This window comes from Pleurodeles waltl, chromosome 5 (assembly GCF_031143425.1).
Source record: "Pleurodeles waltl isolate 20211129_DDA chromosome 5, aPleWal1.hap1.20221129, whole genome shotgun sequence".
NCBI lineage: Eukaryota > Metazoa > Chordata > Amphibia > Caudata > Salamandridae > Pleurodeles > Pleurodeles waltl.
The window spans coordinates 1,242,285,820-1,242,304,943 of NC_090444.1; positions in this window are offsets into that span (position 1 = coordinate 1,242,285,820).

Consider the following 19,124-nt stretch of genomic DNA (forward strand, 5'->3'; position numbering starts at 1 on the left):
GCTCGTGCGGTCACGTGACTACGCGGCGCTCAGAAGCGAGTTGGGAGGAATGGAAAGTGACGAGGGGTTCCGGAGGTGAGGAACCCGGGGGAAGGGACATGGAAATAGAAGAGGGGGCTCATACCAAATGAGGAGTCCACAGAAGCTAAAACGGAGTACAGACTCCAAAAACACAGTACCATTGGGTAATAATATGATAGTAATGTGAAAGGGCCACCTGAGCCTGGGCTATTTCAATATAGGTGGAAAATTACAAGATATATATATAGACTCAAATGTGATCGTGGAGCCAACAATATAAAAATGTTAAAAAAAACAGAGATACATAGGACCACAGCTGAAATCAGATAGTGAAGTTAGTTAGTTAGACTCGTCCAAGGAATATCATCATTCAATCCCTTAATATGAGTGCGTAGTTTGAACACCCACCATTGCTCAAAATCAAATAGAGAGTTAGTGGTGTTGCGTGAGTTAGTTTGTAGGACAACCCACCACATGTCATCTGGGCTATGTCTAATCTCAAGGAAATGAAGAGACAGTTTAGTTGTGGCACGACCACATCTGATATTACTACGGTGTTCATTAATTCTTAGTTTCACTGCTCTTGTGGTCGTTCCTATGTACTGTAAACCACATGGGCACGTGATCATATATACACAATTCCGAGTATTACAGTTAGTGTGTTTGACCAGTTGCCAGGTGCCAATAAGTTCAAAGTCGATGGATTTTAACCATTTAGTGAAGGCGCAGGCATTACAGTTACCACATGGGAAGTGACCAGCCACGGGGGGAATACCTCAGAGTGATTGTTGTCGGGGTGGTAAAGGGGCAGACCGAGGTCTAGTGTGGACTAATAGGTCCTTGACATTCATGGTTCGTTTGAAGGCAAAGAGAGGTTTAGGGATCTGTTCACCTCCACTACATAGGATTGACCACCTCTTATTCACAACTTTTTTGATGGAGTTGGAAAGAGGGGTGAAAGTGGACACACAGGTAAGTTTAGTGTCTGTAGTGTGTGGGGTGATAGATAGCAAGATATCTCTACTACAATATTTAGCCCGCTTGTATGCTGCCTTCACCACGGGGTATGGATAGTGGCGGTTGTCAAGTTTATTGGACAAATCTTTAGCTTGGGAATTGAACATATGTGTGGTGCTACAATTCCGTCATAGTCGAAGAAACTGGCCGTAGGGTAAATTATCCCTTAGTGCCTTAGGGTGGTGACTCTCATACAATAGGAGACTGTTACGGTCAGTGGTTTTTTGGTAAGTATGAGTGTACAGTTTTCCATCCTCTATACAGATCATAAGATCCAAAAAAGGTATCTGAGTGTCAGAGACAGAGGATGTAAATTTCAAGAATGGATTCAGTGTGTTAATCCAAGTAGTGAATAATTTGACCTCTGCAAGAGTGCCCTGCCACGAGCTTACATTTTTGCTTGAGGGCTTTAGTGAACCGTGCTGTTTTCATTCAGTTTCAGATTAGGAGATACACATAGTCATCTAGGTCCTGACGAAGCATCACTGGATCCGTATGGACCACCAGGATGCAAAACATGTTGACCCATGAAAGGGCTGGTTTGGAAATTGTCCAACCTCACCCCCACTTTTTCCTTTTGATATAGAGTGATTGACCATTATCTCTGTTTCACTCTCATGACTATACTTTTTAACCTTGGTCCCTACCTTCCACATGGTCTAATAATTCATTTACCCGTTGGAGGTCTTGAGAGCCAATTTTAACCACATTATCTTTGATCTCCTGTTTTGCCTACTCACTCCTGGGGTCACGGCACCATCATTGAAAAAGATCTCCGGCAAAGAGCCCCCCCATCTGGGGTGGTGCCCGTCAGACATTGCAGTGCCGGTCTGACGAGGAGCTAAGCCGATGATGAAGCATGACATCCTTCTGGATGTGTGAGGTTTCTTGCTCCTAAATTTTAGGACCCCCGCCATATTTTCCTTTCTCTCTATTTGGAACAGTGTATCTTATATTTTTGACAGTTCTACTGGTAGGATATACACTGGACCATAATTCCTCCCTATCCCTCTCTTTTTTGAGTCAAAGGAAAAACACACCTGGTTAAACCCCACCCACCCCATTGGTAGCTTGGCAATAGCAGGCAGGCTTATTCCAGAAGCAACGTGTGAAGTATTTTAGCCAACACACACAGTAATACAGTGAAAGCACTACAAAATGGACACCACACCACTTTAGAAAAATAGGCAACATTTATCTAAATCAAACAAGACCAAAATGATAAATATCTATCATACACAAGTCCAGATATGAATTTTCAAGAGTCTTAATCCATAGAAAACAATGGAAACATTGATTTTGCACAAAGTACCTGGTTTGCTTAAAAACTAAAGCTGCACTGGTGAGCGTGCTTTGGGAAAGGCAGCCATGTGTCAATTCCTTCCTCGCAAGGGAGGCAGTGCATCATTTCTTTTACGGTCGGGTCGGTGATGCATCGTTTTTCTCCCTCACAAGAGAGGGATGCTTCGATTTCCAAATAGGGCTCCTCGGAACACCGCCGAGAGGGGATGACTTTGAAGCCCAGTGATGATGCGTGAGAAATCCAGTCACAAGGTGTTAGAAAAACACACTTTGTAGGGTTTGCGTCCTTATCAGCAGCTGCAAGTGGGTGTTGCGTGTTGTTTCTCCAGCTGCGAACTGTTGATCTCCCACCCGTGATGCAGGTAGAGCATCGATTTTAGCCACAAAGCCAACAGCGCCTCATTTATCAGCCACCCTGCAGATGTGTATCGAACATTTTCCCACATGGCATTCTGTGCATGGATTTCAAATGTTGTTCTGCCAACTTCACCTTTCAAGGGCCCAGGGACTGGATAGGGCACCACTTGGCAGGGCAGGAGACTCAGCAGAGAGTCCAGGTGCTAGCAGGGGAACTCTTTGATGTCCGTGAGACTTCAAAACAGGAGGCAGGCTCAGTTCAAACCCTTGGAGATCCTTCTCAAGCAGGAATGCACAACAAAGTCCAGATTTTGTCCCCTTTCACAGGCAGAAGCAGCACCTGCAGGCCAACAAAGTGCAGTCACAGGCAGGGGCAGCACTTCTCCTCAGCTCTTCTCCTTGGCAGAGGTTCCTCTTGAATCCAGAAGTGATCTTAAAAGTCTGGGATTTTGGGTCCACTACGTATACCTCTTTCTGCCTTTGAAGGAGGCAAACTTCAAAGAAAAGTCTCTGTTGTTTACCAGATCCTTCCTTGCCCAGGACAGGCCCCAGACACACACCAGGTAGCTGGAGACTGCATTGTGAGAGGGCAGACACAGGCCATTAAGGTGTAAGTGACCACTCCTCACTCCAATCCAACTCAGATGGCTCATCAGCATATGCAGGCTACACCCCAGCTCCCGTTGTGTCACTGTTTAGAAGGTACTCACAAACAGCCCAACTGTGTAAACTGACCCAGACAGGGAATCCACAAACAGGCAGAGTCACAAAATGGTTGAAGTACGAAAATGCCTACTATCTAAAAGTGGCATTTTCAAACTAACAATCTAAAAACCAACTTCACTAACAGATGTATTTTTAAATTGTGAGTTCATAGACCCCAAACTCCATATTTCTATCTGCACTCCAAGGGAATCTGCACTTTAAAGATATTTAAAGGCAGTCCCCATGTAAACCTATGAGAGAGATAGGCCTTGCAACAGTGAAAACTGAATTTAGCAGTATTTCACTGTTAGGACATGTAAAACACACCAGTACATGTCCCACTTTTAACACACCCTGCACCCTGCCTATGGGGCTACCTAGGGTCTACCTTAGGGGTGCCTCACATGTATAAAAAGGGAAGGTTAAGGCATAGCGAGTGGGCACAGTCAAAACATGGGAAGCAGAGGCAAAAAAGACAGGGGAGACCTCGCCAAAGATGCCAGGTCTAACACAGACGGTATGAACTGCATTAGTGCAATTACTTATTGGCCCATGCATTCCTCTCTAAGCAATACTATAGCAACACCATACTCACCCTAATAGAAAGGCAGTGCTTGCCAGCACTTTGTGTTAAAAAATTAACTCAATGCTACACAAAACTTTGTAAATAAATACAAGGGGCTCATTAAAAAAATTGCAGGTCTGCACTTGCAAAGTTACTGTCAGGGAGTTCGGATCCTCTGGGTTTGCGCCTGTTCCCTCTATGTCCACCTCTTGGCAGCTCCAAACCCTGCTAGCCTTAATAGCACAGAGTTAAAGAATGGCCAAGTGGGGGATGGGGTTTTAGGTTGGGAACAGCGGGGAAGGAGACCTGTGGAAGTACAAGTTAAGAACACAATAGCCAGATTATTCACATTGACTTTCTTAAACTTGGTTCCTAATATCTATATTTTGATAACATGAATGATCAAGAGCTTTCCTATATCATGACCTTATTAGCTCTGAGTGCCTGGAAAATAGACAGGAATTATGCAAGCTTTCATATGAGAGTTTTGTAGAATACAATCTTATGCTCTGAACCTTGAAATGACTCAAGTTATTTCTTTGAATAGAAACTACTTAATAACAGTAATCAATAAGCACGTTAGTTTTCAGGAACAAACTGCGTTAAACTCATGAATGATACTGCAAGGACTCATTATAACAGTAAAGAATGAACACATTGGTTTTCAGGAATAAACTGTGATAAGATCATGAATGAACACATTGGTTTTCAGGAACAAACTGTGATAAGCTCATGAATGATACTGCAAGGATACACTCTGTCTAGACTTTCAAGATTCAATTGCTTAGGAATTATTATACACTTTGAATATCAAACTGTTCATTAAGATTTCAATGTCTAGAAATGATCGCACAATCTGCCGATCTGAAACACAAGGGTTAAATGCCAAGAATGACTCACGCACTCTGCCATTGATTCAACCATCAGGATTTCAAAGCCAAAATACGATTGCGCACTCTGCCGATCTGAGTTGCAAGTTTTAATTGCCAAGAATGAATCGCGCACACTGATGCCAATTCGACCATCAAGGTTTAAATGTCAAAACATGATTGCACACACTGCCGATCTGAGCCACAAGAGTTAAATGCCGAGAATGAATTGTGCACACTGCTGCCGATTTAACCATCAAGGTTTAAATGCCAGGATATGATCGCACACACTGCCGATCAAAACTACAAGAGATAAATGCCAAGAATGAATTGTGCACACTGCTGCTGATTCAACCATCAAGGTTTAAATGCCAAGGTACAATCGCGCGCACTGCCGATCCGAACTGTAAGAGTTAAATGCCAAGAATGAATTGTGCACTCTGCTGCCGCTTCAACCATCAAGGTGTAAATGCCAAGATACGATCGCACACACTGCTGATCCAAACTACAAGAGTTAAATGCAAAGAATGAATTGTGCACACTGCTGCCGATTCATCCATCAAGGTTTAAATGCCAAGGTACGATCGCGCGCACTGCCGATCCGAACTGTAAGAGTTAAATGTCAAGAATGTATCGTGCACTCTGCTGCTGATTCAAGCATCAAGGTTTAAATGCCAAGATACGATCGTACACACTGCCGATCTGAGCAACAAGAGTTAAATGCCAAGAATGAATTGCACACACTGCTGTCGATTCAAACCATCAAGGTTTAAATGCCAGGTTATAATCGCGCAAACTGCCGATCCGAACTACGAGAGTTTAATGCCAAGAATGAATCACGCACACTGCTGCTGATTCAACCATCAAGGTTTAAATGCCAAGGTATGATTCTGCGCACTGCCGATTCGAACTGTAAGAGTTAAATGCCAAGAATGAATCGTGCACACTGCTGCCAATTCAACCATCAAGGTTTAAATGCCAAGATACGATTGTGCACACTGCGATCCGAACTGCAAGAGTTAAATGCCAAGAATGAATTGTGCACTCTGCTGCTGATTCAACCATCAAGGTTTAAATGCCAAGATACAATCACGTACACTGCCAATCTGAACTGCAAGAGTTAAATGTTAAGAATGAATCGTGCACTCTGCTGCCGATTCAACCATCAAGGTTCAAATGCCAAGATACGATCGCGTACATTGCCGATCCGAACTGCAAGAGTTAAATGCCAATAATGAATTGTGCACTCTGCTGCCGATTCAACCATCAAAGTTTAAATGCCAAGATACGATCGCTCACACTGCCGATCAAAACTGTAAGAGTTAAATGCCAAGAAAACCATCGCACACACATGATTTAACCAGAAAAGGCCCAAAACTCAAGTATTTCTGAAGACGGAGTCAGGGGCCTAACCCGACCTCCGTCTTACCGCCCTGCTTGAAGATCACCAAGGAAATGAAGACAGGGCCTGGGAATCCGAGGTAGGCCTCCGGAACAGGAGCTCAGGAAAATGCTGCTGCTCTACACCGGGACCTCTGAATAGTGAGAACGTGGAGCTGGGCTGGCTCCCTTAAATAGAGCCAGGCCCCGCCCATTTGCCACACCCAGCCAGGCTGCAGGAAAGGTTTCTAGAAAGGCTTAGAATAGGGACCACACCCTAACCACACCCTGTAGTCCTGCAGCAAAGTCTTGAAAATGAGCAATACATTGCAAACAGCATTAATGACATTAATGACGTTTTAATATGAATCTCTGCAATGCAAAAGGTTAACATACTGCATTAACACATTATGCATGAATTATTACATTATATAAGGATTGGCCTTTTGCCTTACATCACCCGTAGAGCGCGCACTGTCTTGATGTTGACAGTTACACACATAGGTTGGTGCAGGTATACAATCCTTTGCAATTCACAAACCTTTCCTGAAGTACAGGTGGTAACTTTAGCAGGCGTACCCTTCTAGGTGCATTTCAGGAAACTTTGTGAATCGGTTTTTACACCAGCACTTTGGCATATCTACAGACATAGCATTCAAGTTTGTTTTTTGTATCTGCTGAACGACCATTGCTTTTGTGCTCTATATATCATAATTTGCAGAAACCCCTTCCTCTACATACCGATTAATTTTTGGAATGTTGTCATTCCCTTAGCTACAGGAAATGGGATTAAGGGCCTGATTTAGATATTGGCTTAGGGGTTACTCCATCACAATGGTGATGGATATCCCGTCCACCAAAATCTAAATTCCATAAACTATAATGGGATTTGGAATTTGGCTGAAGGGATATCCGTCACCATTGTGAGAGAGAAACCCCTCTGCCCATATCTAAATCAGGCCCAAACTCACCAAGGTACTGATTTGAGAGGGCCTAGCGCCACTTTAGCGCTACCTTAGCATCATTTTTGGTACCCTAAGGTGGCTTTTTCCCAGCACCATATTTCCAAAGTGGTGCAAAGCATGCTTTGCGTCACTTTCTAACCCTTTGCACTACATTATGCCTGCTCCAGGTATATTGTATGCAAAGGAGGCGTTCTAAGAGATTTCTATCGATCATATTTTTCTGCACTTTCAATGCCTGCACAGAGCAGGCACTGAAAGGGGGCACACCATTGTTTACAATGAGACCCTATGTACTGTTCAGGGTTTGCGGCAACAGTAAGTACATCAATTGCGTCAGAAACTCTGATGCTATTGCCCCCTACTCTGCACCATGATGCGCTGTATTTTAAAATTGGCGCACACATGTTGACAGTGGGGTTGGGCAGGGGGCCTCAAGAAAAGTGACGCTACATGTAATGTAGCACCACTTTTCATAGATCTTGCCCAACTTGAGTGAGAAGGAGTATACGTGGGTCCCTACAACCCCTGTGGTGCAGGGGATTCTGGACCCTTCAGGAAGCCCCCATTCAGCCCAAGGCCCATGAATATCTGTGATATAGGAGACTCATCACAATCCAGAGGGAGCCACATCATTTTGTGTTACACCACTGGGGATGGGAAGGGATGATAAATGAGAAACCCACACCACCTAGAGTTTTTAGACCCTGCAATTCTTACCAGGGAATACAGCCCTGATTTAAGTGTATTTTTGCTCCTCTCGAGTATATTTACCAGATCTAATTTTGAACTATTGCATCTCCATATGTTTTTTTTTTTTTTTATTTCAGTACCGCTAATAATATTAGTATTTTGAAACATGTAACCGTTTTCTCTCATCTGCGGTAAATCAGTATGTAGAACTTGTGTCCTCATCACTGGAGTTCAAAAGTGAGGGATTTACTTAGTAATCATTCTAGACAATCAAGTTAATGTTTTGCTGTACAGATCATAAACTGGAAATTTGTGACCTTTGTATTCATTACAAATATCAAAATACATGACATCACTTGAACTGCTCAAGCGAAAGGAACACTGCATTTCTGTGTCAGGGAGGTTGAATAATTTGTCACAAATACATTAACTGGTGTTGTGTTATCCGTGTTGCTAAAAGAAGACTGGCCCAAGCTAGAAAATCATTAAAATGATAAAGTGACCTTGGCACCTCTCTGTAATAACTAAACAAAAGGGAATATCGGCCTTTATGCACTTTTTTTCAGTGGCAGAAACAAGAGCTAAATAAAATATACATGAAAAGATATACCTAACAAAGGAAGATGATCTAAAGTATTGCTAAAATGTTGTGAAAGTGGTTTTACTAAGTTTGTGTTTTTTTTCTAATGTCTAATGTGAGCATTACGTAGTCTGTGCGTGTTGGTTTCTTCCAGAATAGCAATAACACATAGGGGGTTAAGTGCAAGAGGCTTGCTGCCCCGGAGCGGAGCGTCACTTTTTTAGACGCCAGTTGCCTCCTGCATAGTATTTCTGTTAAGTGTAAAGGAGAGCACACTAAGCTCTGTGCAGGTCTAAATCTTTGAGCTGCTTCCTAGCAACGGTCAGTTGTCTACAGAATTTGTGTGCATCAGTTCGCATGTGTGCCTTCCCCAGTGCTCTCACTTGCGCTTCCAGTGTGAAGCATTTGTCACACCTATCTTTATTAAGCCTTGCAGAGATCGCTATAAGGGTCCCGCTGCTACCACATTCAGCGTTTCTCAAACCAAGGAATTGGGGGTGTCAGCTGTGTCATTCATTTGATGAAAGTGTATGATCACCTCTCTGACCTCCTTCAATGAAGCGTCGTATATTGGGAGTTCATTGTTGATGCCCCAAGTTCTTTTAGATGTGGATGCCCCTTGCCCGCAGAAGTAGATATTGATGGGTGTATGATCTGAGAGTGCTGCAAAAATTATATCTGCCTAGGTGGTGGCTGCTAAGACACTGGGGGGCATATTTATACTCTGTTTGCACCAAATTAGTGTCATTTTTTTTAACTCTAATTCGGTGCAAAACTAACTCCATATTTATACTTTGGTGCTAGACCCATCTAGCACCAAGGCCCTGATTTAAACTTTTTTTGCACCGCATTAACATCATTTTATGACACAAAACTGGCGCAAACTTACAAAATATTGGCCCTTATTTATACTTTTTGCTGCAAAACTGCACTAACTCAGTTTTGCACCAAAAAGTTTAGCACCGGCTTGCACCATTTCTGTGCACCAGCCGGGCACCATATTTATGGAATGGTGCAATCCGGTGCAAAGGGTAGGCTAGCGTTTAAAAAAATGACTTTAGTCGGGTAGAGCTGGCAGTATAGAAGAAGAGGGTTTAGCACCAAAAAATGGCTTTAGGTAGGTTAGAGTAAAAAAAAATGACTCTAACCAGATTAGCGTCATTTTATGGTGCTAAACCTACCATGCCACATGCCCACCACCCCAGTGGCCAGCACAGAGGACAGGGGTCCCCTGGGCATGGCCATTGCAACCTGTGCCATGTATGGGGGCCCATTTAGGGCCCCCTATGGCACTTTCAAAAATAAAATGCACTTACCTGTACTTACCTGGGATGGGGTCCCCCATCCTTGCAGTCCCTCTAGGGTGGGTGGGGGTGCCCCTAGGGCCTAGGGAGGGCACCTCTGGGCTTATTCCATGGTGTTCCACCATGGAAATAGGGCCACAGGTCCCCTAAAGCCTGCCCTGACCCAGGTCTTAAAAAATGGGGCAAAGCAAGCTTTGCCCCATTTTTTGACCCCTCCTCCCTCCCTTGCACCATTTTTACATGGGAGTATAAATATGGTGTTAAGGCCATAGAGTAATTTTTTTGCACGGGAACGCCTACCTTGCATCTCATTAAGGCAAGGTAGGTTTCCACTTCCCAAAAATGACTTTAACTCCATAAATATGGTGCTAGACGGGTCTAGCACCAAAGTATAAATATGGAGTTAGTTTTGCACTGAATTAGAGTAAAAAAAAAATGACGCTAATTCAATGCAAACAGAATATAAATATGCCCCTTAGCGTCAAAAAATGATGCTAATCTGGTCAGAATCATTTATTTTGACTCAAAACTGCCTAACGTCATTTTTTTTAAAGCTAGCCTACCCTTTGCACCGGCTTGCACCATTCCATAAATATGGTGCCCAGCTGGTGCTAAAAAATGGTGTAAGCCGGTGCAAAACTTTTTGGGGCAAAACTGCCGTAGTGCAGTTTTGCACCAAAAAGTATAAATAAGGCCCTGGGAGAGGTCAAAAAGTAATCTATCTGTGCGTCCTTCTGGTGAGAAGCAGAGAAAAGGGTATAGCTCCTTGAAGTGGCTTTCTGGGCATGTCAGAAATCCATGACGTCTATGTCGTGTAGCCACCATAAACCATCTGCAGTGAAGGCCCCTGTTTGTCCAGTCTTCTGTACTGACCTATCTAGAAAAATGTTTTGGACTACATTAAAGTGCGACCTGTTACACAGTTTCTAAAAACATAGCAGGATTGTGTATTAGATCAACACTACCTTCATGATAGAGGGACTTAGGGCCTCATTTACCACCACGGTATCATTTTTTTTGATGCAGCGGTGGCACAAGCAGTGCACTGCTCCATATTTAAGAGCTGACGCATTAGGCACAATGCATCAGTTTGTAAAGCCTTGCATCACATTATACCTACGCCAGGTATAATGTATGCAGGATAGGCATTCCCAGTACAACTGACTAAGTGGAATTTACAACTTTTCACTGCATCAAAATGTTACAACCTGCTCAGACCAGGGCTTTTTCCAATGGGATCCTCCTCGCTTTGCTGGAGTTGCATCAGTTTAACGACGCAATTCCAGCAATGGGTCACTTAAGCGCCAAAAGATGTGTCAAACTTTCTGACGCATCTGTGAAAAAATGCATCATGGAGCTCTCTATTGTAAATAGAGTGCATCCATGGCATCATTAGGGGATGCGCAGCAGGTGAAAGAAATCCGACGCATCGATGACAATGCATCCATTTCTTGTAAATGAGGCCCTTAGTCCACATAAATTATCAGTAAATGTTGTTGTGTCTTGGTTAGCTTACAGTACCACATCCAACCCTAAACTTATCAGGGTAAAGATGTTGTTGGCAACCTCGAACATGACACTCTGGGCCTCATTTACTATGTTTTGGCACAGGGCAGTTCTACAAGCCCTTTTGCTGCTCAAAACAAAAGGGAAGGAATGTGCTGTATCTCTAAGATATGGTGCATTCCTGTCCTTGTCCCCTGCACTGGCACACAAATTGTTCCCTATTGCCAATGCAGGAACCTTTGCACCATAGTGCAAGGGTGCCTGCATTGCAGGGATGATTGTTTATGTGCAGAAAGGGACACCTTACTGCTCATAAACAATCATTAGTTGTGTTTTCCTCTTTGTATGTGCAATGTAGAAGGCAGCACACATAGAAAGAGGAAAAAACGTGAGACATAGGCCCTCATTATGAACTTGGCGGTAATCACCGCTGACCGCCGTGGCGACGGTGAACAGAAGACTGTCAGTGGCAGTAGACTGCACACTGCTGAATAATGATGCCAAAAAGTCAAACCTCCAAAAATCCAGCAACCTCCACCCACTACCAGCGCCTCCAGCGGCAGAAAGGCAGTACACCCCACTCCGCCAACGCCATGCAGAAAAATCCTCTGCCCACCAAATAATGAAGCACAAATCAGTGTGGCAGATGGTGAATGCCGAACGACCATTGGCGGTACGGACCGCCACGGCCACCAATGGGACCCACCAACTACAAAAGCACACATTGGCAACCTTGAAACCCTCACACCTGACACACATCCACAACACTATAAAACACTCACACACATACCCCACAACCCTTTGCATCGCCAATAGCAAAACTGAGATTGACAATACAACACACATACACTGAACACAACATCACACAAGTCTCACACACAAATACACCACCAAAACATATACAAACCCCAAACACCTTTACAAGCCACATACAAAACCACACAACAGCACCCTCACCAATACACCCACAATACACCACCAAAAACACACACCATGACACCCCCTAAGCATCCCCGCTTCACAGATAGAGAGCTAAGGACCATGGTGGACGAAATACTCAGGGTCGAGGTACAACTATTCAGGGCACACGTGCAGCAGACACCTGTGGCCAGGAAGATGGCACTATGGCAGACAATAGTCAACAAGGTCAACGCAATGAGAAACCATCCACACACAAGGGATGACAACCGGAAGACATGGAATGACCTGCGCGGGAAGGTTTGGTCAATGGCGTCCAGGCACAACATCACCGTACAGAACACTGTTGGCAGTCCACACCTACACCCCGAGTACACCGACTGGGAGGAAAAGGTCTTGGCTACTTACCCCTCCATGGACTCCCAAGGGCACTACAGCACCCACAATGCACCTCCACACCCCACATAAAATGCAAAGAAATGTACATGAAGGGACCTTGCATGCCACAACAGGGGAATATAATCATCAAATAGGGCAGAGCAGTGCAGCAGTTGCCGAAAAAGTACTTGACACCCACATGACCATTCCCTCCCCCCCACAGGCACCACCACCCATGCCAACTGGATAGAAACGCCAAGGAGTGCCAGCGCCCCACCTGCAGACAGAGGCCCCAATCAGGAGAGTGCAGAGGGATGTCTAGAAATAGAGGAACTCCCTGGCCCATCACACAGTCCTGGACTGTCACCCTCCAGCAGCCCTACCCAGGATACTACTGATAGCCCTACCACCCAGCCACCATCATCAGCTCTGACCAAACGACCCCACACCAGTGTCTCCCAGCCATGTACTCCCTTGCATTACTTTGCGTCCAGGGTGCATTACATGGGTGGTACATGGGTGTACCAGTGCTACCACCCATGCTTTTAATGTTGAACTCTATTCTAAAACATCAGAAGAAAGGGTTCAGCGGCAAAAATTAGCACCTTTGAAAAGCAGGCACTAAACTGAGAAATGTTTTTATTTCACCCCGCTTTTCTGACCTTGCATATGTGCTGCACTGTACAGCACTCATGCAAAGTAGGCAAGGCATTTCCACTTGTCTAGGCATAGTATCTTGTCAAAGAAGGGTACCCTTCCTGAGCAAGACCTATGCTAGACTCATGCACACACCCTAGCACTATGTCAATAAGGTGTGTGCCTGGTGCACAGCAGCTGAAATCAGTGCTGGCGCTAGGGAGAGGGGAGGAGAGTAATATTTCTATGTGAATATAGCTCTCCTGCTTTCTCCTTTTCACACAGCGCAGCATTTATGGCTGCTGCACTGCTCTGTATAACACCTTTCAGAATCTGGGTCTGAGTATTAGCCCTGTGTCCATGAGGCAGAAATCACTACAGTTGGACAGGATCTGATTGTAGTAAGATAAAGGAGGTGGTGCCCTGATATCTCTCGTTGGTTTACCTTCTGAATAATGTATTGTACCCGTTGGCCAGCATGCACATTCACTGCCCACATCTGGAATGATAACTTTCATTTGACCGTTGATTGCATTTAAAATCTTTTATTTTTCCTCGACAAATCTATGGTCTGATATTCATCAGAACTGGACAGTAGCACAGAGGGCAACCCCTGAAAGCAGAAGAGTTGGGGGGGCAGGAGGGAGTGGTCTGTACTGCAATAGCTGACATCAAAGGTGGAGGACACTTCATCCCATAAAAAACACTGTAAGCCCATTACTCTTCAGCAGTGCTGATCCCTCAAAGCACCGACCTCCTTTTGAGCGACTTACTCTACCTTGCCTTACTCTATATCTATGAGGCGATTCAAAACCATGCAAAGTGGGGCTGTGTCGCCTCACAGGTATGGCTCCAATGTTTGTGCCGCTATTGCATCACAAAAATTAGCACAACAGTGGTGGAAGAGGCTCATGAATATGCCCTTTAGTAACTAACCAGCCATCTAGACTTTCAAGCCACCACACAAGTTCCTTCTTGTTAGAAATCATAACCCCAATGCAACCTTGCAAAGTGGGACCTCATCTGCCACGGCAAACCAAGGCTGCCAAACCCTTTGAGAGACTTCTGAGTCAGTGCTGGCTCTTCTGCTGTGTGGAATCCCTGTCTCAGTGCCCGGTGACACAACCCCCTCATGAGAGGCACAGATAACCTCCGAGGAGGGAGAAACTGAGTTGTATTTTTCTAACCCTAGTTATTTCCCATCCCTCACCCACAGTCACACCACCTTACTTGCAGATTGTCCTAGGGGCTGTGAAAGATGCGTACCACTCTAGGTCGACCACTGGCCTCTACATACTATACTAAAATAAGACCCTCTAGACACTGGCCCAATGGTTAACATCATGAGAATAAATATCTGATGTCTCAATGCCGCACAAAACGCATGCCACTCCTCTCCATACTGTTAGATTCCAATTGTGACATCTGCCTCCTACAGGAGAGACAGCTTCTTAAAAGGGATTGGGAGAGACTTTGTTGTTGATGGTTTGATAAACAGTATTTCTCCTCAGGGCCTGGGAAAAAAGCTGGAGTGATGATTTTACTAGCTAGTAAGTTTTATGGATAGGTCATCCACAGACAAGGGGAAGCGACTGCGAGGCTCATGTCATTGAGGATCTACCTGAATATTTACACATTTGCATTTGCTACACCGTATGCCTTTAATTATCATTAGGTACAGGTCATCCTCAATACATTATGCCTTGTCTTCTCTTCTGCAGGTGCTGTTGTAAGTGTGTTGCATGACTCGTGTGAAGTCTCCATTTTAGATTCAGCTCTAGGTTGACATTTCTTTCTCATGGTGACTTTCTGCACACAACTGCTAACACATGAACATGCTGTATGTGTATTTCTGATAAGCACTGATGTCCTGTAGTTTGTTTAGTTAATTCCAGGGTCATGCATTTTTGTACACAAAGCCATTGTTTTGCTTTCTTATTGTGCTTATTAAGAGCTACTTTATTGTAGGTGAAGAAAACAAACAATTTGCTCTGCATCTCTGCCAAAGTATGATAAAAACGACACATTGGTATATAAACAGCTTCCATGGTAACACTTTTTGAGAGCACTTCCTTGATGGGATTATCACTGAACCTCTGTGTACTGTTACTAAAATGCAGCCCTTCTGATTCTAACCTCCATCCTGCCAAGGATAATAACCTGTACTGGCTTCCTAACACCTAACATTAGAGTATGGGGGTTATACTAATCCAACTGATCCAGCAGAGGGTACTTCCGCTAGGCTTGCGTTAGTATAATGTTAGATACAGATTGTAGTAGGAAAACATTATCAACAATTAACATGGTTGAATTATTCATATTGTTTACCATTCTAATTGTTTACCATTCTAATAAAGCTGATTACAATAGTGTCTCATCTTTCTAATATTCTCCGATCATGTTTTTTATGCAAGAATACAATCATTTCAATAAATGTTTTGAAAATGCTTTTTCGTATCCTTCTTGTGTGTAACTTGGGCATGCAAGAGTGATCAACAAAAGGGTTATATCTGTTTCCATGGATTCCTTCAGAATCAGAGGGCCTCATTTACGAGGCCCTAGCAGCACACTGGGCCACTGAAGCGTCATTTTTTTAATGCTCTGGTACACAGTGTGGTGGTCCATATTTACACGGTCATGCAAAGCTACCTTGCATGGTGTTTCATGACCTTGTAAATATGGGCCCCATTCATGTATAACACTGCCTGAAAGTGGCATTCTTTGTGTGATGATGTGCGTTTTCCACAGCAAGACCATGGAATCCGATGGAATCTGATGCATTCCCAGATTTACAAGTCTTGCAATATATCAGATTCCTGCAGCCCCCCCCCCCCCTCCAGGGTGGTGTTAAAATGGTGAAAAGGGGAGAAATAACATTAAGGTGGACATTGTGAACATGGCGGTAAACACCACCCCCCTGGTGGTGGCAGTAACTACCACCAACAGGCTCGGGTCCAGACAGCCAAATAATGAAGCAAATGAAAAACAAGCAGCGTCCATCCACACACCGCCATCTTTGTAGCCCCAATGAGGACGGAGGAGGCTGCCCACAGGCCGGCGGAAAGGTCCTACCCACCCACCAAATAATGAAATACAAGACCGCTATCAGTTCCGGGGCAGTAACCACCACCAGGCAGAGCGTGGCAGAAACAAACAATATTAAAGGACACACTCACCAGAGGCACAAATAATACCAGTGCTGCTCCTTGCCGTATACCTCCAGGACTGTGACCGCCGACGAAGACGACAACGGTAAGTACTGTAGCCTAGTACACATGGGAAGAAAGGGCACAGTTACACACCCACCCCACCCACCCTGCAACGCACCCCCAACATCTCCCACATCCCAAGCCAAACATACCATAACAAAATGTACTTACCAGACACAAGCCAACAAAGACTTGTACCAAAGTACAAGGACGCCACCCGCAGACACCACCAATTCATCAGACAAACCAAACGATCCCACTTCAAAGACCGCCTGGACAACAATGCACACAACAGCAAAGAGCTCTTCAGCATGGTAAAAGAACTCTCCAACCCCAGCGCCAATGACATCCCTCCATCCCAAGAACTCTGCAACGCACTGTCCACCTTCTTACACCGGAAGATCACCGACATCCACAACAGCTTCAATGCTGCTCCCACGCCAGATCCCACCCCAAAAGCTCCACCTGTGCAAACCGCCTGACCTCCTGGACCAACGTCAACGACACAGAGACACACAAGATCATGAACTCCATCCACTCAGGATCTCCGTCAGACCCCTGCCCCCACCACGTATACAACAAGGCCGACTCCACCATCGCCCCTCAACTACGGAAGATCATCAACATCTCCTTCGATACAGCAACTTTTCTGGTAAGCTGGACGTACGACGAAATCCGCGCCCTCCTCAAGAATCCCAAAGCAGACCCCACCGACCTCAAGAACTTCCGACCGATCTCCCTACTCCCCTTCCCAGCGAAGGTGATTGAAAAAATCATCAACACGCAACTAACCAGCCACCTCGAAGAAAACAACATCCTGGCTCCCTCCCAATCCGGCTTTAGACGAAACCACAGCACTGTGACCGCCTTTCTCATCGCCACAGATGCCATCAGACATCAAATGGACAACGGTGAAACATCAGCCCTCATCCTCCTGGACCTATCTGCCGCCTTCGACACAGTTTGCCACCGCACCCTGAAAACACACCTCCACGAAACCGGAATCCAAGGAAAAGCCCTCGATTGGATCATCTCATTTCTCTCCGGCAGAACCCAGAGAGTCCACCTCCCCCCTTTCCGCTCCGAGGCCACCGACATCTTCTGCGGCGTCCCCCAAGGCTCATCCCTCAGCCCGACGCTGTTCAACATCTACATGGCCCCCCTCGCACAAGTGGCCCAACAACACAACCTCAACATTCTCACCTACGCTGACGACACCCAGCTCATCCTCTCGCTCACCAAAGACCCACGCACAGCCAAAACCAACCTCCATGAGGGAATGGAATCCATTGCTTAATGGATGAAAAGCAGCCGTCTGAAACTCAATTCAGACAAGACGGAGGTCCTCATCCTAGGACCCACCCCCTCCGCCTGGGACGACTCCTGGTGGCCTACCGCACTAGGAACCCCACCGACACCAACCAACCAAGCAGGCAACCTAGGCTTCGTCCTCAACTCCTCCCTCACCATGTCTAAACAGGTCAACGCAGTCTCCTCCTCCTGCTACAACACACTCCGCATGCTCCGTAGGATCTTCAAGTGGATCCCGACAGAAACAAGAAGAACGGTGACACAGGCCCTCGTCAGCAGCAGGCTAGACTACGGCACCGCATTCTACACAGGCATCCCAGCAAAAGACCTACTACGCCTCCAACGCATCCAAAACGCCTCCGCCCGGCTAATCCTCGACGTACTCCGCCGCAGCCACATCTCCCAACACCTGAGAAACCTACACTGGCTCCTCGTGGACAAGAGGATCACTTTCAAGCTTCTTACCCACGCTCACAAAGCACTCCACGACACCGGACCTACCTACCTGAACAACAGACTCAGCTTCTACACCCCCACCCGTCAGCTCCGCTCCGCAAACCTTGCCCTCGCCGTCGTCCCCTGCATCCAACGAAAGACCTCTGGTGGCAGATCCTTCTCATACCTCGCTGCCAAAACCTGGAACACGCTCCCTACTAACCTGCGACAGACCCAAGACCTACTCACCTTCAGAAGACTCCTCAAGACCTGGCTCTTCGATCAGTAACAACAGCAGCACCCCCCCCCAGCACCTTGAAACCGTAGAGCGCTTTATAAATTCAATGATTGATTGATTGAAAGACTTGTACCAAAGTACACACATGTGCACACCACCCCTCCATAGTAAAACGCTATACAATGTCACCATATTGTGCCAACAGCACTACTAGGCACTGAAATTTTATTTAAAAAGACATTATATCATTTCCGAATAAGACCATTGGCCAGTCCATTACAAATAGCCTGAAGGGCCAAAACAGGTCAAACTTGACTCCCACATGTGCAAAGGGTACTCTACTTGAAAGGAGAATCAATGGGGCAGCCAGGCACCTCAGGGAACAGGGGCAGGAGGTGGTGGGGTGGGGACTTGCGTCTGGAAGGGGGAGCTTGGGATTAGGTTTGGGAGGTGGAGGGGGTTTGGGCTTGCCCCTGGAAGGAGGGGGAGTGGGCTTGGACTGGAAGGGCAGAATGGGGCAGACTTGGACGTGGAAGGAGCGGACTGGGCAAGGAGATGGGTACATTAAGGGACAAGTCGGGGTGGGCCAGTGGGTTCGAACAGGTCAACACAGGAGAGGAAAAGCTTCTTAGGGGCAGTTGGAGGGGATTTGGAGGCAGGTCTGGGAGTGGAGGTTGAGGGAGTGCTTTTACCAGGTGTAGATGTGCCCGACGTGGATGCAGGTGTCTGTCAAGTATG